Source organism: Otolemur garnettii, unplaced genomic scaffold (genome assembly GCF_000181295.1).
Source record: "Otolemur garnettii isolate 467f Iridium unplaced genomic scaffold, OtoGar3 scaffold00005, whole genome shotgun sequence".
Taxonomy (NCBI): domain Eukaryota; kingdom Metazoa; phylum Chordata; class Mammalia; order Primates; family Galagidae; genus Otolemur; species Otolemur garnettii.
This window is the reverse complement of record NW_003852400.1, coordinates 13,487,135-13,509,918: the sequence shown is the minus strand read 5'-3', so window position 1 is coordinate 13,509,918 and position 22,784 is coordinate 13,487,135. Positions and strand designations below refer to the sequence as shown.

General features: G+C 35.5%; 1 pseudogene; it reads left to right on the top strand.

The window, feature by feature from the left end:
• Nucleotides 1-449: 449 nt before the first annotated feature.
• LOC111721784 lies at nt 450-22,333 on the top strand (annotated as a pseudogene).
• Nucleotides 22,334-22,784: the final 451 nt, after the last annotated feature.

Sequence of the window (22,784 nt, the reverse complement as noted above, 5' to 3'; positions counted from 1 at the left end):
ATGTAAGCTATAATGTCTTCAGGAAGTTGTGAGTAGAAGAAAGAACACAGTATCCTCATTGTGAATCGTAAGGCAAATAACAATTGGTGTGCATGGAGAAGGAAAAGAGAAAGGTCTTATGTATACAAAGTAATATGTTCTATTCTGACTAGTTAGTTGACCATAAGAGTGGAGGATCAATGATGAGATAATAATTAATAATATTAAGGGCTAATAAGTTATGGATATTAGAACAACCTTGGCATCAGGTAACTGCAACTCACAATCATTTTGGGATTTAAGAAAACAAAATTGTTCTCTAGGCTGATGATAGGAAGTAGCAATTACGCATTAGATTCTTATTAATGAGTCCCTACTATGACTCAGGCAATAATATTAGCAAGGACACTTGAGGTTTGATCCTAAGTGAAGAGGGACAGCAGAGATCCTCATGGCATGGATTAGGCATCATGGTGCCAATGAAGTCAGAGATTGCAACAGGTGTCAACGCAAGTCTTCAGAGCACCGAGGCCACACACTCTCTTCAGGATGCTCCCCGTCTGTACCTTCCCACCCCTTTATCAGTTTTTGAATTTTCAGTTTCTTGTATAAAAAAGTATTGTAAGCTATTGTACTTTTTCATCTTACACTGGGAACTATGTGTTATTGTTTTCTGCTCTGTACATCTTACCTCAGAAAATACTGTGAGAAAACAGAACAAGTGGTAGGGACAGACTTGACAACACTTGGATTAAGCCATACACTGCTCCATCATTTCATACCATATTGGTCTTAAAGGAAGCTCTAAATTTCTCTGAGCCTTAGCTGTCTTTACTCTAAAGTGGATATAATTCTTACCTCACATGTTTTTTTTTTTTGTTTTAAGAATTAAATGATCCAATACAATCATTTAATTATTTTAGAAAGTCAGCCTAATAGCAGTGGAATAAAAAATGACAATTGAAAAGTATTTTGCCACTTGAAAGAAAATATCCACATGCATTTTATAAATGCATATCTTGAGTTAAAGTATATAGATTTACTTATTAAAAGGTTTCTTGACAATAACATTTACATTTTAGATTCAAATTTACTTTATAGTAGTTGCTTAGACTCAAGAACATTTGAAGTAGTTGCAAATGACATTTAACAAAAAAACTAATTATAATATTTACCACATTTTACTCTACAATTAATCTGTTACAGATGGCACATGGTAAAAATTTTGAACAATAACCATGTTGTAAAGAGTATGTAATGCCAAACAATAAGACAAAAAGCCAATTAAGTAAGCTTCCTTCCTACTCAGAACTAAGGACCCCTTATGTAAAGCACCCATGTTAGAAATTTCTTATATATCATCCAGAGATATGCTGTATATTTAAAGCATAATAACTGGATCTTTTTAAAGATATCTTTGCAATGTCATTTACTCTTGAATTAAGTTGGTCTAGAAATATTAAAGTTAAATAATAAGTTCTATGTGCAAATTTAATCAATTGCTCTTAAAAGTTAAAATAATACAAGGCTTACATAATATTTAGAATTTCCAAGCATTTGACAAGAAAGTGTGTTATGTGTTTATTTATTACTGAAATATTATCATTTTGTGATGAGAGCATGTTCCATATACATGGCTAAAAGTCATTAGCATTCAATGGAACGTGGTGTCTGTGTGTTTAGCCTTTACACTCAAACACAAAATTCACCTGGGTGCCCACATAAAGGTGTGAAAACAAATAAGAAATTAATGCAATTTATAGTGGGAAAGAGTTTTTTTTAAGTCATATATACATAGATTGTGAATACGTTTATATCTTTGTGGGATTCAATGTGTTGATTATTTGTACAAATTGGAGTGCTTATATCCTGTTAATTAACATAGATTTTACTTCCTTTACTTAATCACAGTGTTAAGACATTTGTGTTCAATACTTGATAGATTTGGATGTTTTGATACAATTTTAAGTACATTATATATGTAATATTACTAAAATTCAATGCTGAAATCTTCAAAAAAAATCACTGCATTGCTCCTGATAACCAAAATTGCCCAGTGATTTAGTTTCAAAATGGTATACTTCCCTAATGTGGCATTGCATTTGCTCCCATTATGCAAGTGTCACAAAATTCTGTCACTAATAGTTTCTCATGTTCATATTCAATGTTTTAGACCCACCTGATATCTACCATGACTTCTCATTGTGTAGGTACTTTAAAAATAAATGTAATAATTGTTCAGTTAATTTATTAATTCCATATTAAGCATATCGATGAACACATGATTTCATTTATTTTTGTTTAGGAAAAAATAAACTTGATAAATATCAGTGTATTTCTACAATGATTCTCATATTACAATATTAAAAATAAACATAATAAGACAAAAATGATGACTAAGACATTAAAAATATTTATGTTTCCTTATATTTGCTCAATTTTTCAAAAAGAGATGAGAAGATACTAATAATCAAAGGTAAAGGTTTGTAATTCCCAATGTGTTAAATTTTTATGTTGCATTAGATATTATACTTACCAATGATTCAGCCTGAATCCTATTTCAAACTAACCATTTTGAAACAAACATAATATAGTCTAAATAATTGTTTCTTGCTTTGTAAATATAATAATCTTATCATATAGGAAGTCGAATATTAAAGGCCTTTCCCATTACTTTACATGGAAGAACTTGAGTATGGTGTCTTTGAGCATCTTTCATGGGATAGTTTAAAATAAACTTTAATAATATTTTCAAGGAACCCTGAATTTCAGACAGCTGTCATTGATAATTGGTATAGTCTGGATTTAAGTGGTTCAAGATTCTAACTAAGAAGAAAGATGAAAAACTTTGTCTATAAATACTTGAATCACTGTAGGGATCAATGCGTGTCATCACTAACACAGTACTCCTTCTCGTCCCGTGAATCAGTCAAGGGCGAGATCACAGAGAAGGATCCAGGCCCTTCTTCCCTGTGTTTACACGTCACTAGACATCTTGTATCAGCTGGCCCGTAGAAACCTCAGCACAAAGGCCTTGGGACAGTTTTTGTAAAAGTTGATTTTTTTTTGTCCTCCCTGGAAAACTTTGTGAGGTTTGAAGCTAATTTCTTCCTTATACTGTTTTCTATAGTGACACATATTAGTATGAGATATAAGAGCTGTCTATAGAATTCAGCATGAGGTATGAAAAGTTAGCAAACAAATAGAACTGTGGAATTTCAGCTTACAGTTTAAAAACTCATTTTCCTCATTATTAGTAAATTAAATTCCCATAATAATTAGCACTCAATACTATAATATACTGTTTTTAATAATACTAACTTAGAAATCATGAATTGAACACCATCACACACTTTGAGATATATGACATAATAATAATAAAGTTTGTAGTGTGTGTTTGTGTATGTTTGTGTATGTAAGTGTGCAGCACATCCACAACTTTCATCTTCTGAATTTCATATTGGCCTATACGTTTTTGGTACCTAAATCACTTTTACGAGGCCAGGAGCAGTGACTTGGGCCTATAATCCTCACACTCTGGGAGGCTAAGGAGGTGGATTGCTTGATCTCAGAAGTTTGTGACCAGCCTAAGCAAGAGACAGACCCCATCTCTACTAAAAATAGAAAAACTAGCTGAGCATCTTGGCTGCTGCCTGTAATCTCAGCTATTTGGAAGGCTGAGGCAATAGGATGACTTGAGTCCAAGAGTTTGAGGTTACTCGGAGTTATGATGATGGCTTCAAAAAAAAAAATCACTTTTATGTGCCATTATTAATATTATTATTTAATAGGATATGATCCAGGGAAGTTGTGGTGCATGCTAATTAACTTGTTCAACCAAAAGTCAAAAATAATAAAAATAAACTAGAATAAATTAAATGGTAAAATAAATTATATGCATTAATTCACACAAATATATTTTAGTATAAAAACGAAATAATCAAAATCTGTTTATCCTCTGAAAACATGCCTGAACCTCAGTACAGTCAAGACATATCTGTAAACTTAGCATAAACTGGCTTCAGAATATGGTCCTTTCTTTCCTAACATTGAATACATTATTTCCATTCTTATACGTATGCACTTTTGTTAGCAGATAAATAGATGCATATTTAGATTCTTTAATACTACGTTTCCTGGTTTGGTTAATGTGTATTAATAACAAAGGGGGTGAAAGATAGAAGATGAAATGGAGAGACAGAGAGAGAGAGAATGAGAACTAGGCAAAGCTATCATAGAATTTCCTAAACAGTTATATATTAAACTGTGTCCTTCTGAGTTGTATTCTGAGTCTTTTAATTGTTTAACTGGAAAAGCAAGTGTTAATTTCTTAAGAGAAAACAGGGAAAGGAAAAAAAGAGAGAGAGAGGGAGAGAGAAGCAGCAAAATCTGATAGTTAAGCTCAGAGAAACAGAGTTAAGAGCCCCCAAACCACCATCTGAGCCAGATATCCTGTCAGCCACATAGGATCCTTGTAAACTGGTCAAATCTTAAATATTTTCAGCCAAATTATAATACAGCTCTTACCAGTATTTTAAAGAGTCTGCGTTATTATGGAGACTCAATTAGGCATTTCAATCAGGTTTAACATAATCAGACATTTATTTAGAATGATCAATTCTGGAGTATGGAGGAAGAGAGATTGAATACTGAGAGTCTACCAAAGAGGGTTTTGTTTGTTTGTTTTTGAGACAAAGTCTCACTGTATCCCCGTGGTAGAGTGCCATGGCATCATAGCTCACAGTGACTTCAAACTCTTGGGCTCAAGCTACTCTCTTGCATCAGCCTCTTAAGTAGCTGAGATGACAGATGCCCACCATAACTCCTGGCTATTAGTAGAATCTGTGTCTTGCTCTTGCTTAGGCTGGTCTTGAACTCATGAGCTCAGGCAATCCACCTGCTTGGGCCTCCCAGAATGCTAGGATTACAGAAGTGAGCTATTGTGCCTGACTACCAAAGAGTTTTTATAGCCATTATAGTCAAGGATTTTATCAGCTAGACTAAGGCATGGGTTCCAAGGGGGTGAAGGTGACAGGATTAAGACATAATAGTTTGGAGAGTCATAGGACGGGGAAAAGAATGACTCTAAAGTAACCCTTAAAATCTTGCCTTAAGAATTTGGTTTATGATAATACTATTTGAAAAGATGAAGGGTAAAGGATATATAATATCTTTAAGCAAGGATAATGATAGTTTATTTCTAGAATACGTTGATTTGAAGTATCTTTAGCTGGTCATGGGAAGATGCAATAGACAGTTTAGATAAAGTGAGCTCAGTAGAGAGAAGTCTTTGCTTTAAAAAATATATAAATTAGGAAGACAACAAAAGGTAACATACTCTACAGTGAAATGTCAAAGATACCAGAAGAGAATTCCAAATTTGAATGGAATTATAATATGATAACTGACAACAGGAAAACATATGATATTAAGTAAAAAAAGATTAAATCTCCTCTAGGATAACACCAATGTGAAAAGTATGTGCATCACTGCAAAAGTTTTGAGATACACAGAAAACCAGAAATAAAATCTGCAGGGACAGAAACAAATGAAGCCCTCCCAGTCACACCCATAAGCCGAGCAAGCTGAAACTTGCACTTTGATTTGAGTAAATCAAAAGGGACACTGTTGACTGTGTTTCTTGGAAGTGAAGTAATGGACCCCAACACAGTCTGTCTCAAAACTTTTGTAATGACCTACATTTATACATATAGAAAATATCTTTATGGTACACAAAAAAATTGAATTGTCAGACATCAAATATCTACTTCTTTTAAGAAATTTTATTTCTGCTTCTGCTGTATTATTGTTTGTTTTTATTAGCCTTTATAAAAATATTCAACAAAAGAGACTGCCCAAGCTAGCTTGACTGTATAAAATAACCACCTGTAATCTATTAGCGTCTATGAAGTTTCTTCTAATAAAAGCAGAGACATCACCTCTCAGTTATGCTTTCCATATTATAGGTTCCTAATTATCTAAGTGCATCTTCATAAAGAAGGCTTTCCAATCCTTTGATCATTCTAATTGGGCCTTTAAAAACCTCCTTTTGCTCCATTATAGCTTTGTAGAAGTATAACAACCGGTTATCCCACAACCATGTTTGTTCCTCACAAGGCAGAACTCAAGTCCTGTGAGTCTTTTTACCTAGATTATAGCAAAGTGTCTGCCACTAAGTGGTGTTTGACAAAGGTTGGTTAAATAAATTATTTCTAATTATGTTCCTAATCATGACAGCCCATGGATGGCTTTTCATATCACTTTGTCTGGCATTGGTATAACATAAGGAAACTCTCTAGAAGTATATTATTAGCTTTACTACATATTAGAATTTGGCAAACAATGGCCCATGGGACAGATGAGGACAACGGTACAGTCATCCTTAACTCATTCTCAATGGCTTCTTTCACGCTGTAACGGTAGAGCTGGGTAACCTCAACACACACACACACACACATACACGGATACCCAGACATGTTTGAAATATTTTCGGAAAATGTTTACCAACCCTAGACCCATATCACAAATGATATCTAGAGTTTGTCATTTGAATGTTCGGTATTCACTTTTTCTCTCTAGATGAGAATCATTACCCAAATAGCACCAATGTGTTTCTTCTTTGTGCTCACAACTGTGTGAAATGCCCTGTAGTTCACCTCCATCTATAATGTAGAGTATTTGTTATTCTCAAACCTCAAAAGTAAAAAGAAGAAAGAAAATCACCAAATAGCTCTCTGACATATCATTTATGGATATTTTGTATAAATACCATTAAGGTAACAATTCCCAGGGAGCTCTGCTATGATTATTTCAATTTCTATTGATAACAAGCAATTATATATAAAATTTACATAAAATTTCATTCATCACATATTATCTCATTTATTTTGCTCAAAATTTCTATGGCTTAAAGTTATTTTTTTCCTTACCAAGGGTAACTGTCTCCATTATTACTTTCAGTAACTGAAAGACCGCTCCACCTCGTCTTTCTTTCTCAAGGTAGCGTTCTGCTGCCGACAATCGCTTTGTTTTTGCAACATAGAATGAATAATAAAGGCTTCAAAATTAGAGCTTTTCCTTTTCTCATTCCCCTACATATTCTTCTTAGAGGTACACTCAAATCCAGGTAGTTTTATTTTAAGTAATATTTTCACCTTTTCCTCTTTGGTTATTTTCCTTTTGGGGAAAATAAAAATTAGGTTACTAGTTGCTATATTAATAACAAGTTAAAAATTGTCTGTATTTTATTTCAGCATAAAAAATACTATCAGTCCAGTTTATTCATAATAAATACAGTTACTAATGGGTTAGTTTTCTATTCTATATTTATTCCATCAGAGAGAATAGGGACGGTTCCTTAATCTTGCATGAGTCGTTCTCAGTAACTCTCAAACATCTCCGAAACACCCCCCTCTCACTGTCTCCAGGCTCCACACTAGCTCTCTACTGTACACATCTTTAATCTCAAGATTTAAAAAAAAAAGTATCAAATTTGAATTCAAAGAAATTCTACCTTGCTTTACTTCCGGACTTCCTAAAATGTCTAGTTTGCCTCCTGGTGCTGAAAATGAAATTTCTCAAGAAGGAAAATCTTGAATACAATTTAGAAGGGTGAAAACATGCAGTGGGGGAAATGTAACACCTAAAATACGGGTGTGGCTTCTGTCTTTCTTATAGAGAAAATAAATACTAAATACCTTTTATTTTGCCTTAGTAGTGAAGCAATAATTAATAGCTAGCTGCTTAATATTGCACTCATCCCCTTTAATAAAACAGATCAATGTTTTCTAGAGATAATACATTGGGGTTGAATCTCATATGAAAAAGAAACAGTGTATCTGTGCCTTCTGTTAAGAAACAAAAAGCACTGCATTGAAGCAAGCCTGGAATTCTCCTTTAGAGTGCTAAGTGATACTCAAAAAATAAACCATAACAATAATCGCTGCTGATTGTGACTTAATCTGAACAGGTTAGGGGATAGGGAGGCTCCTTCCAAATGTCTCTAAGAAATTTGTTTAAAGTTACATTAAACCTGTAAACCTCTTTGGACTGTCTAAAGCGATCTTGTTAGTATTTCTGAGAGTCACCTCTGGTGGGAAATTTAAAATGCTTTAAACATATGGTTGGGTTGGCTAGTTATAAGGGACACTTTTCATAGGGGTTTCTTCAATGTCATCCCTGAGCAATCTGGTCCACAGGAGCCATATAATAAATGAATTCCCCTTCTGCTTGTTTTACTTCCTCTCCTTACATTTTAATTTCTTTCTGGGAAGACAAAAACCTCTTCCATATGTCTGGGTAATGTTGCTTTGCAGGCATTCGCACAGAGATAATAGGCGCAGTTGCTTGGTACATACTCTTCTCAGTAACTTTTAACCATGTGCAAAACATCCCATTCTCACTGTCTCCAGACCCCACATTCGGTCTCATTTGTCCCCATCTTTAATCTCATGATTAAAACAACAATGTCATTGAAATTTGAATTCAAAGACATTCTTTCCCAATTTGCTTTGTCCTGGTGGTGTCTGCTTCCTTGCAGCCTCTCCTGGGTACAAAGCACAATAATTAAAGACACAGTTCTTCAAGATAGTTACAGTGTGTTGATGAAAATAAGAAACAAATGGAATCGTTTCAAGCTTGTAGAGAATTTTTACTCCAGCAGGGAAAGAAACCTGTTGATAGTTGCATTTGCTAGAAACAAATTGTGCCAATTCTTGCGGTATAACATCGTAGAAATGAAATAAAGATGTTTTCTATTGTTTCATATCAACCCTTCTCATTTTAATTCTCACATATAGGAAAATTACCATGGTCAAAAGAGCAGATTAAGCAACAGTCAGAGCATTATCTAAATAACCCTGAGAATCATGTTTAAATAGAAGTTCAACAAAAAATTACAAACCTCGTGAATAGATTGCAAACATTGTGTGTTCTTATATGTGGTCTATTACGAACCATTAACACTAAACCCCCAGCTGATGGCATCGTGACAGACGACTGAACAAAGCCTATTGTACACAGGAATTTTTCTCAGTAAGACACATCACAGTCTTTTTATACTCAAGAACACTAGAAGGTACTTCAACATTGCTCTTGTTTGAAATAGCAAATCACAAAAGAAAAAAAGCATAAAAACAAGAAACCATGCCTCTAAATAGATGTCAAAAAAATACTTGTCCATACTATAAGAGCTGAAACAAGAAGACAGGGAAGTACTTTACTTGAAATTCCATTGGAGATATTTGTTATCAGGCAAGTCAAAATTTTTGCTACTCTGCACGTGCTCACAACTGACTGTGAAAGCATGAGTGTTGGTTAAGGGATGACAAATAACTTTTAGTGAGTAAGCCAGTTTTGCAGGTAACAGATTCCATACATAGTTAAGATCAGCTACAGGAGGAAGATTTTTAATTTATTTATATATTTATACCTCTTATTGTCATATATAAGTATATTTTAGGGGTTTTGGGTAGAATGTATATAAAATTAGAAAAAATATATAAAAATAAAGCATGAAAAAATAAGGTCAAGGAGAAAAACAACATATTCACACCACTGGAGCTATGGAGTTATTCAAATTAGGTTCCAAATTGGACTTTGAGGTTCTAGGTGTGTATAATTATATGCTTAAGTCTGGAAAACACTCAGATTATTGAAGGGGAAAGAAAAATATACATCCAAATAAAGCCATTGACCAAAAATAAATCTTTTGCTTTTTTCAAGTGTACTAATTTTCTGATTTATACAGAAGTCTTGTTACCAGATTTTCTTAAGGGAATTAGTACACTTATTTCAAGAGGACACTCTGCATCTCAATAATCCATGAAGTTTTCTTTTCCAATAACTTTGTGAAGGGAAAACTAGTGCTACAGGTGATACTGGACAGGTGTCGCCCCAGCCAGCTCAGCTGAGAGGGGCTGGAGGACCTTCCGCCCCTGTCTTGGTGGTGTTGGTGGTGGCAGCCAGCAGACAAATCAGCATGCTGGAGCGTAGGCAAGCCGGGGAGCTTCCCTCCCCCAATGGAGGCTCCAGTAGCCAAAGGAACTATACACTAGCGGGGGAAGACACTGGGGATTCCTCCAGTGCATCCCTGATTGTCTATTTTCAAAACCTGCTCCTGATTGGTCTGTTTTCAGGACCCAAAATCTCATTGGACAACTGCCCCTATATAAGCCACTAAGCAGAAAGCCCAAAAGCAGACCTCTGAGAGAGAGCAGGAGAGCAAGAAGGTTTGGTTCCTGGTGAGAGCTGTAACACTTGTTAAATAAAACCTAACCTACTGCTGATCCTGTGGTCCATTGCTTCATTCTTTGAACCACTGAGACCAAGAGCCTAGAAATCTAGTATCAAAATCTGGTATCACAGGAACTGATCATTTTATTTTATCCAAAAATGTGATTCAAAAATCATGTAGAAATCATATCACTGAATTAGGTTTTTGTGCAAAACATAAGAGTAAGAAATTATAGGTATAGAAAAGCACGAGCTGGCTGGGCACCTGTAGCTCAAGAGGCTACAGAGAGCTGGCCAGTTTGAGCCCACCCTGGGCCTGCCAAACAACAATGATAACTTCAACAAAAAAAATAGCCAGGCATTGTGGCAGGTGCCTGTAGTCCCACTACTTGGGAGGCTGAGGCAAGAGAATCACTTAAGCCTAGGAGCTGGGGGTTGCTATGAGCTGTGATGCCACAGCACTCTATCCAGGGCACCAGCTTGAGGCTCTATGAAGAAGAAGGAGAAGAAGAAGAAGTAGTGGTGGAGGAGGAGGAGGAAGAGGAGGAGGAGCATGGGCTATCTGCTCTTGAGTGCCCACAGAGCGGTGCACATCGACTTTCAATTCAGTATTTCCAAATGGCCTATTGGGAATATTAACACTAGTGAAATCAGCAAATGACCAGGGATGCCTTTTCCCTGTAAAATCAGTTTTTAAACATTTACTAGCATAACACTAAAATTCACAGTATGATAGTTCGTTTTTGATAAAATATATTCTGTTTTGTAAATAACAAACTGTTAAGATTCATGATTCCAACCTTCAATATATATTATAGACATAAATCTATGGAAATATAGAGACATCAATAGCACTGAGATTCCTTCTTTTCAATTATCTATTTCAGATTTCCTCTTAAACTTTCAGGGCATAAATTGCTTTCTTCTACATATAGTGTTGAAGGCTGTTAAAACTTTGAGCTCCTGAATTATTAACAGCTTTATAAAATGCTACTGATAGATTAAAAGAAAAAGTCCTTATTCTGTTTTCAACTACAGACTGCCTTAATCATTTTTTTTTTTATAGTACCACCTTCTCACACAGGACCAATACCTATTCATAACATTTATCTAGATCTCTACCTATAAAAGATATCACGAGAAAGAGGAAACTATAAAAGGTAATGTTGCATATTCTTATCCTCACTTTATTAAAATCTATGTTCTATTTTAACTTCTTTATAATAAAAAGTTACTTCAGGTAAACACAATTATTTACTTTCCTAATTTTCATAATTTTATTAATCCGGGAAGAAATCTTTACTTAATGTAATTCTTTTGCCACAATTTTACAGCATCATGTTGTTGACAGTATTTTTTCCTTGTAAAGTTATAAACTACTTTTTTTCAAAAAATGTAACTCAAGCATAACTATACTGTAATTTATGGTTTATAGAAACACATTGATAATTAAGTGCCATCTGATATATTTCACTTTCCTTAAAGGTACTGCCCATATTTTTATTTAAATCCAACCCTGTTCTTGCACTGCCATACGCTTTTTAAAGTTTTTATCTGATTTCTTATGGATGCAATTGAAATAGATACTAACTTATTTCTCTCCCTAAAACTCTTTGTTAACAAATTAGTAATCTGTTAATGTGTGCTTAAACTAACTTAGGTAACTAATAGTTAAGAAGTTGTTCCATAAGATTAACACAAATTTTTTAAATGTAAAAAGAAATGATTATCAAAACCTTTATTTGTATGTGTGTGGTAAGACATTTTTATCATTCATATGAATGTGTGTTTATATATTGGATTTATGATAATATTGAATATATTGAAAAAGTTTTTTTCCATTCTTGAGATACTTTACTGAAAAAATTATGTTCCATCTCCATCCATGTAAACATAAAAGATGTAAAGTCTCCATCTTTTTAAATGGTTGAACAGTATTCCATGCTGTCCATATATCATAATTTGTTAATCCATTCATGGATTGATGGGCATTTGGACTGCTTCCATGACTTGGCAATTATGAATTAGGCTGCAATAAATATTCTGGTGAAAATTTCTTTGTAATAAAATGATTTTTGTAATTCTGGGTAAGTACCTAGTAATAGAATTGCGGGATCAAATAGAAGGTTCTACTATTAGTTCCTTAAGGATTTTCCAAACTTCTTTCTATACAGGTTGTATTAGTTTGCAATCCCCCCAGCAGTGTAGAAGTGTTCCTTTCTCTCTGCATCCACACCAGCATCCACAAGTTTGGGAATTTTGTGATGTGGACTTTTCTTCCTGGGGTTACATGGCATCTCAAAGTGCTTTTGATGTACATTTCTTTGATGACTAAAGACAATAAGCATTTTTTCATATGTTTGTTGGCCATTCGTCTGTCATCTTCTGAGACGTTTCTGTTCAAGACTCTTGCTCTCAAAGAAATGGGATGGTTTGTTTTTCTTATTGATTAGTTTGAGTTCTCTGTAGATTCTAGTTATCAGACCTTTGTCAGAATCATAACATGCAAAAATCTTCTCCAATTTTAAAGGCTGTCTGTTTATATTACTTGCAGTGCCCTTAGCTGTGGAGAAGCTTTTAAGCTTGATCAAATCCTAGTAATTAATTTTTGGTGTTGCTGCAATTGCCAGGGAGGTCTTTCTCATAAAATATTTACCCAATTCAATATCTTCAAGCATTTTCCTGCACTTTCTTCTAGTATTTTTATAGTTTCATGTCTTAACTTTAAATCTTTTATCCAGTGAGAATAAATTTTTGTTAGTGGTGAGAGGTGTGGATCCAGTTTCAGTCTTCTACAGGTCCCTACCTAACACATGGTGCTAGGAGAAGACAAAATTTTTGAGTGTAAATAGTGACAACATCAAGTAGTGACTAAGCCATTTCACTTCATTCCATTTCATTGTAGTTGTAAGCTCTTTTCCTGTCTAAACCAACCCATTTCATTTCATTTTTGTATTGTTATATTTGAATGCTCTTAATATTACATAATGACATTTTGTCTGAATTATGTACAGATTTATTTTTGACTTTTTAATTTTTTATATGAAAAATACACAGAAATAATGAAGCTATTGTTTAATCCTAGACCTAATGCCTCAAGCTACCACGGTGAAGTGCCCAGTGCAGCTGGTGACACTGATTCTCTGTTTCTTTTATCTCCAAATGTATAAATAAATGTTGACAAGTGTTTGTAAATATAATAACTGAGATCTAAAATTCACTACTCTTTGGCTCCTCTCTGTCATCAGCATCCTGGCTGTAACTTCTTTTTTCAATTGCAAAAGGAAAGAGTCAACTCATGAGTGCTGAGTTTCCTTTTTTGACTATTCTGGTCCTACATTTTCAAACCTATTAGAATGAAACATAATTCCTCTTTTCCACATTTTTACTCTCAGAGAAAATGTGTATTTAATGTGTGTGAGTTTAAATTATAGAAAAGGAAATGATTTCAAATCAAAATATAAAAATTTAGTTTTCTCTGATATGACTGCTGTGTGTGTGTGTGTTTTAGGAACTTAAAACTTTAGCATTAGGTCATAACTCATGGCAAAATAAAAAAGGTTACTCTCCTTATTCAAAAAAAGATTTTTTTCTGTTTTAGTGAAAACTCTAAATATTTTCAATATTGGTCTTTAAAAAATCTACACTTTATCTTTGAAAAGATCCATATTGTAGAATAAGTAGCCAGAAGAATGACAAGATCATACCTAGACAGCAGATTAGGCCATGAATAGTTTCCATTCAAGCAATGAAAGAATATCTTAGAATCCTGTATTTCTTTTCTTTTCTTTCTTTCTTTCTTTCTTTTTTTGAGACAGAGCCTCAAACGCTTGGGCTTAAGTGATCTTAGAATCCATTTCCATTTTAATAATTTTTAACATAGTGCCAGAAATTGGCATTGAAGACAACATCTAGTTTTAACAGAGTTTGGTGCTCATACTTTACCAATACTAAGAGCTGGATTATTTTCTATAGGTATAAAAAGTAGGTCTTTTTCCCATTCTTAGGCCTCCTTCACAATGACCCTTCTTTCCCCGAGGCAGTGCATTTTAAGAGTCTGTGAGGATTCCTTTTAGCAGCAGCAAGACATATTCTGGGTGGTTTAGTACACTGGTCCTGATTCACCATGGCTGGAAGCTGAGATGGAAAGGTGTTTGTCATTTTCCTAATTTAATGTCATTTTCTGATTATGCTTTCCAACGTTTATCCAAGCCCTCACTAATTTCCTGTTAATTTGTCTTTCTTTTCAAGTTAACTGATTTATTTAGCACACACTTACTGAACTAATTTCTTGCACTCAGGCTTCATGAAAGCCCTACTTTGAATTAAATAACACTCTACATTAATAAAGGCCTGAGCAAATCTTTTAGAACCAACCTGTTGTGATACCAAACAGCAATGGAAGAGAGATGGAGGAGCAGGGGCAGGGCTCATCTCTGAACTGAGAATCTGCTTCAATATCCAGCATAAAAACTTTCATAAGCTAGAATATCAAGACACAGTCGTGACTAACACTAGACTGAGTGTCTGAAGCAGAGTATGTTGTAAACTACCTGTCCTTGTACCTTTTTTTTTTTAATTAAATCATAGCTGTGTACATTAATGCTATCATGGGGTACAGAGTGCTGTTGCTATATACAATTTGAAATACTTTCATCCCACTGGTTAACATAGCCTTCATGTCTTTTTCTTAGTTATTGTGTTAAGACATTTATATTCTACATTTAGAGAAATTCACATGTACCGTTATAGGATAAACCATAGGTGTAATCCCACCAATCACCCTCCTTCCCTTCCCTATCCCCTTTCCCCATATTCTTGGGCTAAAATTGAGCCATAGTTTCCTAGGAAAGCTATAAATAAGTTTCATAGTAGGGCTTAGTGATACTTTTTCTTCCATTCTTGAGGTACTTTGCTAAGAAGAACATTTTCCAGCTCCATCCATGTAAACATGAAGGATGTAAAGTCTCCATCTTTCTTTATGGCTGCATAGTATTCCACTGTGATGTCTCATCAACAAATGTTTTGAAAAAACTTGGTAGTATACCTATTGATCAAAATGCTAAAATATATAATATTTTTACAATGATTTTCTCCAATTCACTTACTAGAAAACCATAATGATCATTTTTGGTCATTTAGCAATGTAATTATATTTTTGAGTTTTCAAAGAGAAAATCTCTTCTTTATAAGACAATAGTTGAGGTTCAAAAAGGACTACAAATATAATTTGTCCAGGTCAGAAGAAATAGCCAGCAAAACTATCCCAAAGGGTATACAAATCCAAAAGTCATTAATTTCAAGTTAGATGTGGTTTGAAAACTTTTGAACTTTGTTCTACTTTTATCAGAAAACCTGTGTTGCAGTTTACCTCTGAAGGTCATGGCACGCTGTCTATGAATAGCCAAAATAAGTCATGTTTGAAAAAGGGCAACTACTTGAGAATTTAGTACCATTCATCTGGTTCATGTTTAGATGAAGACATTATAAACAAATGTGAATTCTGCAATTTTATAATTTTTATCCAGCTTTCTGTTTTTGTAATTACTATTTATATTCCTAATTATGATGTTGATAACCACAGCATTTTCAGAACCCGTAACTAACTATGAAGACTGGTAAGACATTACTAAACATAATATTTATAAGAAATTGGGAAAGCTCATTTTTTGCCATCAGTTCTTGATATTAAAAATAAGTCAAGGTTCTTAGTAATCTCTAAATTCTCTTATAGTTTTAAAATATATAATGTTTTTTAAAAAAAATAAACCTGATATCCTTCACAATTCTTAAATGGTCTTGAGTCAGTGCCAGCCAGCTGCTGGATTTTACTCAGAACAATGAGGCTGAGGTGAAAGGATTCATGATGTTCCTAAATCGGTGCAGATACGTGCACATGTCATTCAAGATAAAAACCAGTTTTTCCACTGCTATAAAACATTAATTGTATTTATTTTACTAGTAAATGGACAACCAGGGAAATGTCGGAAACAGCGCACCTGTTTTCAGTCCAGCAGCAAGCCTGGTAAAATTGGAAATAACACACCTGTTACACGGTGCAAGAAACCAGGACTGCACGGAAATGCCTTCCCTACGAATAAAGGAGTGGGGGAGCCCTTGACTTCAGTCAAAATATTCATCGATTATCAGATTTATACAAAGTATTTTGCTGAGGGCTGTTGCAAGTAGCACGCAGTCTATCCTTCGAGAGTCTTAAAAATTGGTAAGAGGTATAAAGCAGGCGTTTATGCATTTCTTCCTCCATTCATTCATTCATTATAATGAATATAACAGTATCTGGTTTTCAGCATAAATGTGAATTATCCTGGAGTTTTGGTTTTATTTTCCTTAATGTCAAACAAATAGGAGTAGCTTTACATTCTCTTTTTTAAAAAAAAAAAAGAAAAAAAGAGGCTCAGCACCTGTAGCTCAGCAGCTAGGACACCAGCCACATACACCAGAGCTGGCAGGTTTGAATCCAGCCCGGGCCTGCCAAACAACAATGACAAGTACAACCATAAAACAACATAGCCAGGCGTTGTGGTAGGCACCGGTAGTCAAGGCGACTCAGGAGGCTGAGGCAAGAAACTCACTGAAGCCCAAGAGTTTGAGGTTGCTGGGAGCTGTGATGCCACAGAACTCTACCCAGGGTGACATAGTGAGACTCTATCTAAAAAAAAAAAAAAAAAAAAAAAGAGTTTTCTATCTTCACAAAATATATTATTTTGGGTTATGTTGGATAAATTAAATAACCAGCAAGCATTTGGGTGCCCACTTTGTGTCTGGTGGATCATATAATATATGCATGGTGCATACTACATAAATATTATCTTTTCAAAGCATTTCTTTACCAAGGACAGCAACTGGCTTCCAACGTTTTAAAACTATTTTTCCAGACAGATCTTCTGATAGAGCTGGTATGCTTTGCAGAACCAACTATTTTAACAAAATATTTAAACGGAGTTTTCTAAATATTGGCTTGGAGTAGTTTCTCATCTTACCTTGGCTATAAATCAGCAAAATGAGTCAAAGTTGCTAGATTTGACTGTATTTACACCTGTACTTTAGAGCCATATAAGGCTTATCTTTAAATGCATTTTTGTAAAACACGCCCAAGCAGATTATATACACATATATTCATATGTGTGTGTTTCTGTGTGCACATGCGCTCAATTTGCAGCATGTTTAATAATAGTTGCTATTAATAGAAGAAATAATCATAAAAGCTCTATTTCAAACCTTATTATACTATGGCATATAAATACAGAATTTTTTTTTTTTTTGAGACAAAGTTTCACTATATTCCCCTATAGACTGCTATGGTGTCACAACTCACAGCCACCTTCAACTCTTGGGGTTAAGTGATTCTCTTGCCTCAGCCTCCCGAGTAGCTGGGACTATAGGAGGCCACCACAACGCCTGGCTAATTTTTGATTATAGTTGTCATTGTTGTTTGGCTAGGTTTGAACCTGCCAGATCTGGTGTATATGTCTGACAACCTTAGCCGTTGAGCTATAAGCACCAAGCCAAATATAGAAATTTTTTCCTTTTTTTATTTTTATTAAATCATAAATACATAAATCATGTATACATTAATGCACTTATGGGGTACAATGTGCTGATTTTATATAAAATTTGGAATTTTTGAAATTCAAAATATGTCCTAGGATCATCTGTTTTACTGACAAGCTTTGTCTGAAACTTCTTATTGAGGAAAATCACTGGTGGATAGCATTACAGCATTACTCATAATCGACTTGAGGCCAATGGTTAAAATCAAACATACAGCACTGAGTAGACGTCTATACAAGTCCACAAATAAATGTGATCCAATGGTTTTCAGACTTTTAAATCAATTTTTTAATTATGTCATGTAGATATTTCCCTACAGGAAAGTTTAAACATGAAGGAGAAATTGGCCTTTGGATAAAATCCCCAGTCTTGTAATTTCTTCTATTTTGTTCTCATACACATTGCTCTAGGGAAGAATTATTATTCTTTGAGTTTAAACTTAATTTTTCTGTATTTTATCTGACGCCAAAGAAAACTCTTACATACCATTTCTTTGACGCAAGTATATTAGCAGGTTATACAGGTCCTAATTTACTTATGAGAATAAATTGATATAATTCTCAAATAAAGTTTTTCTAGGACATTCTCCTTCCAGCAGTCTTTTCCTTTGAGTGATATTAGCTATATAGTTTTTATATTTCAATTAAAATTTTATTTAATAGCTATTAAGTGCCTTCTCATATTAAACTAGTAGAATCGAAATTAAGTCTACAATGACTACCAAATTAAATTGGTCTTTATCTTCATGGAATTTATGAAGTAATTTCAGGATAAAACAAAAAATAAATGTATGTATTATATGTAATTAGAAACTCTGGCAAATTACTAGAGAAGAAAATAATCAGAGCATTATATAAGCAAATAACAGAAAAAGTACGATGTAAAGGCTCGGCGCCTGTGGCTCAAGCGGCTAAGGCGCCAGCCACATATACCTAAGGTGGCGGGCTCGAATCCAGCCCGGGCCCACCAAACAACAATGATGGCTACAACCAAAAAGTAGCCGGGCGTTGTGGCAGGCGCCTATGGTCCCATCTACTTGGGAGGCTGAGACAGGAGACTCTCTTGAGCCCAGGAGTTGGAGGTTGCTGTGAGCAGTGAAGCCATGGCACTCTGCCAAGGGGGACAGCTTGAGACTCTGTCTCAAAAAAAAAAAAGTACCTTGTAAGGTTGGATGATCCAAAAAAAATCCCTCTTTAAGATTACACTTAAACTTAAGACCTCCAGGATGAAAGCAATCTACCCATTCATATGTGGTTACAGTGGGTAGTTGGGGAGAAGAGGGTGATGAAAAATTAAAAGAGTTAATTGCATGAGCAAAGACACTCAAATAAATAAAAAGCGTGGTGTTTTAGAGAAATTGGGAGGGAGTATGACTGGGGCATGGCAGTCAAAGTAGAGAACTATACAAGACATCTGGGATATACTGACAGTGTCAGAAGGCGATAGGTGACATTTTAAGTAGGGCAGGGACATAAACTCTCACGCTGTTTTTACTTTAGCGTGATAAGTGGGTTTTACTAAAATGATGCAATATGACATTCCTTCTTGGTAGGAAAAAGGTGTAAAAACTGAAAGAGGCTGATGGAATTACTGATGCTGTGGGGTGCAAGGGACCACCAAGACATGGTGATTCACTGAACAGACTCACAGGACTGTGCTTATTACAACATGCCAAACACACACAGCAGGATCAACAAAGGGGAAGGACACAGGCAGGATCTGGAGAAGTCCAAGTGTAGGCTGCCTTTGCTCCTCCTGGGAGAAGCCATGCCAAGACTCCCTCCCCTTCAGTAGTGAAAGGTAATCACACACCAGAAATATGTCTACCCTGGGAACCATGCTTGACATCAAGAATTTAAGGTATTTTTCTGGAGGATGCTTGTGTAGATCTAAATGGTTAACCAGTTCTAGACCCCCAAAGAAAGCAGATGTTCAGTGACCCAGGCAGGTGAAACAATCTTTTGGATCAAACTTTTTAAAGACTAAATTTTCAAGTGCCAGCCACAAGGCAACCTGCAAGAAAACCTTCTCCAGTCAAATGCTCCAGGCCAGTCCTGATAAGTCTTTTCTGCACTGCTGCTGAGATAATGACGAGTCCAAAACATCAGAGGAAATAGATTCAGAAGTGTACAAGTTGATTCCATAAAACTGGATGTACTCCAACTTTTTCTACAAAAGTCTAGTCAGAGTTCAGGCCCCTCTCCAAGTCTACCTACCTCCTCCACATGTTCATCCTTTACTCTCTGCCTACCTTCCCTCACCAAACTCTTTATTATTTTTTGAAACCCTGCAGCAATTACTCTTAAAATATTTAATACATCATCACATTTTTTATTTCCCAATTAGTAATGTTTCATTTTCATCCTAGATTATGAACCATTTCATGGAAAGGATAGATTTTATTTGTGGCTTTTCAATTCCCTTACTGCCAGTAAGAAAATAGGCCATAGAAGTAATTGTAGGATAAATAAGTAAAAGAAATGAGAAAAATGTAGATCAGAAATTTGTGCTCCCTTTGCATTTTTATTTAATTTTATACAGTTAGAATATGTCAATTCTTAAACTTCAAAAGGAACAAAACCATACTGACTGAAATCATTATCATGACCTATATTGCCCAAGATCACAATGCATAACATTGGTACACATTTTCATTTTCACAATATATTTTGCTTTTGATTAAAAAATTTCTAGGTAGGGGCCGGAAGTGACGAAGTAGAAGTGAGGGAGCTCCGGGGAAGGGCATGGTGTTTGGGTCTGGTTTGAGGAGGCAGAAGTATCCTCGGGATGGAGGGGCTTGATTTTGAGTGGGAAAGGGCCCCTGCACTGGGGCTGCGCCATCCTCGCAGGAAGTTGATATTTTATCAACATGAAGATTAATCATTTGTACTTGGGAGCAGCAGAACTAGGGAACAATTACCTGTCACAAGTTTTATAAGCCACTTCAAATCCTATTCCATTTCTCTCATCCTATACTTCACCTTCAAACTTGTCTTACCTATGGCATTCAGGAGGCAAGTGAAAAGCTTTGTGAAAGATTATTCAGATGCTGAAGTAAAAGACAGGGAAGCAACGTCTTTCTAGTTCTAGTTAGATATCAGTGACTTGACGTTCAACACAGATTCTCTCTCAGAGATTATGAATATGCTGTGGCAGAGACTCAGTGACCATGAGAAGAACTGGCGCCGTGTGTATAAATCCCTTACGCTAATGGATTAGCTCATTAAGAATGGATCAAAGAATGTCATCTAGCATTGCAGAGAGGGGCTCTGTAACTTTCACACACTAAAAGATTCTCAACAAATAGAGATGAAGCTGGAAAAGACCAAGAAAACTCTTCCAAGGCAGGATTGAAACAAGAGCAGTGCCCAGACGGTCTGTTGCCTACACAAACTGTGTTGTCCCAGGAAATACCATTCCAGATTAATGCTTGGAAATCAACAGGTGACCTGATACTATTCTATGCTGAAGATCCAAAGCCAGCCATACCTCCTTCCATTATCCCTTCAACTACACTGTTGTCAGAAGAGAGACCAGAAGTTTGTAACCTCTTGGATGCCGACACTTTGCCCACTTCTTCAGAAAAAAGCCCGTCTTTGTAGACAAATGTGAGTTTGGACAAGAAATCAGACGGTACCAGTACTGTTATGAATACTGTAACAGAAGACCTCTTGCAAATGCCTCTAGAAAAGCAATCAGCTGCAAAAAGTTTTGAAACATTGATAACTTTACCAGCATTTTGGTTATTGAGTAAAGAACTTATCAGCCACAATTTAAGGATATCCAAGTCAGATTCTACTTTTCATAACCAGACCTCTGTTGAGACATTCTATGTCTTTCCCTCTTTCAAAATATTTGACCCAGGAAAGGAGATTGTGATCAGTAAAGACCGTCATAAACCAACACACTCCAGCTTTGTGCAGTTGGGTGATGAAAACCTCAAGACAACCACATGGGTTTCAACTACCTCTGAGGAACCTTCTTCCTTTTCTACTTTATCCATATCATCTTCTGATTCATCCTCTCCAGAGAAGTTGGTTCATCTCTTACTCCCATTTCTGGCCAGACCTTCCTTCTGGACTTTGCCCCATCAACAGTTCTCTTTTGTTCCCTTTAAAGATGGAGATAAGACAACCAAGTTTCATCACCCCCTTGCTCCTAGGGGCCCAGTGCCTTCTGATAAAGAGGAAAATGGCAATTCAACCAACTGGATTCAAACAATTCTTCCAGATAAGTGATTCTGCTAAAACGACAAGTCGTGTATGTAGCAATAATTGGGTAGAGTTTTCCACCCCAAATGTAGACCACTTCACCTCTCTGTCCTATTCTAGTTTTCTAACAACCAAAAGCCTGCCCGGGGAACCTGCAGCAAACAATTCCATTATGGTTCTTCTAAGGGAGGTCAAGAGTGCAATAGTTTGACTCCATGAAGACCTGAGCACAGTGATACAGCAGCTTGCATCTGGGAAGCATGAGTGGGAATAGTTTACCAAAAAGCCAATCTTTGCAGGTCCCCCAGTTTTCTGAGTGGAGCTCTGATCAAATCTAATCATCTCAATAGCCATTTTTGATAGAACTCATGTAGTTTGACTCCTAGAAGACTTAAGTTAACATCTTTATAGAGTTGCATTACTATGGTAATAAGGCAAGGAGTGAGGGTTTAATTTCTCCTTCTTAGGTTATTAACAAGTATCTTTCAAACCAATAATTTCATTTGAGTGGTTTATTTTTAAAAGACAAAGATGCCTCCTTTGATAATTTCAAGTTTAGGTATTAGTTCATTCGAAAGTGAAGAGAATTTCACTCCTCTGCACTTTACCTGGAAATGGGTTTAGCATTAGTGGAAGTTGTAGCAAGACCTCACCCGGCAAATGAGTGTTGGAGAGCTCTGCTTCACTGTTCACAAGCCTCTGCAGTGACCCAGGAGGATTGGGTGTGGGGTAACAGCCTCTGCAGTGACCCAGGAGGATTGGGTGTGGGGTAACAGCCTCTGCAGTGAC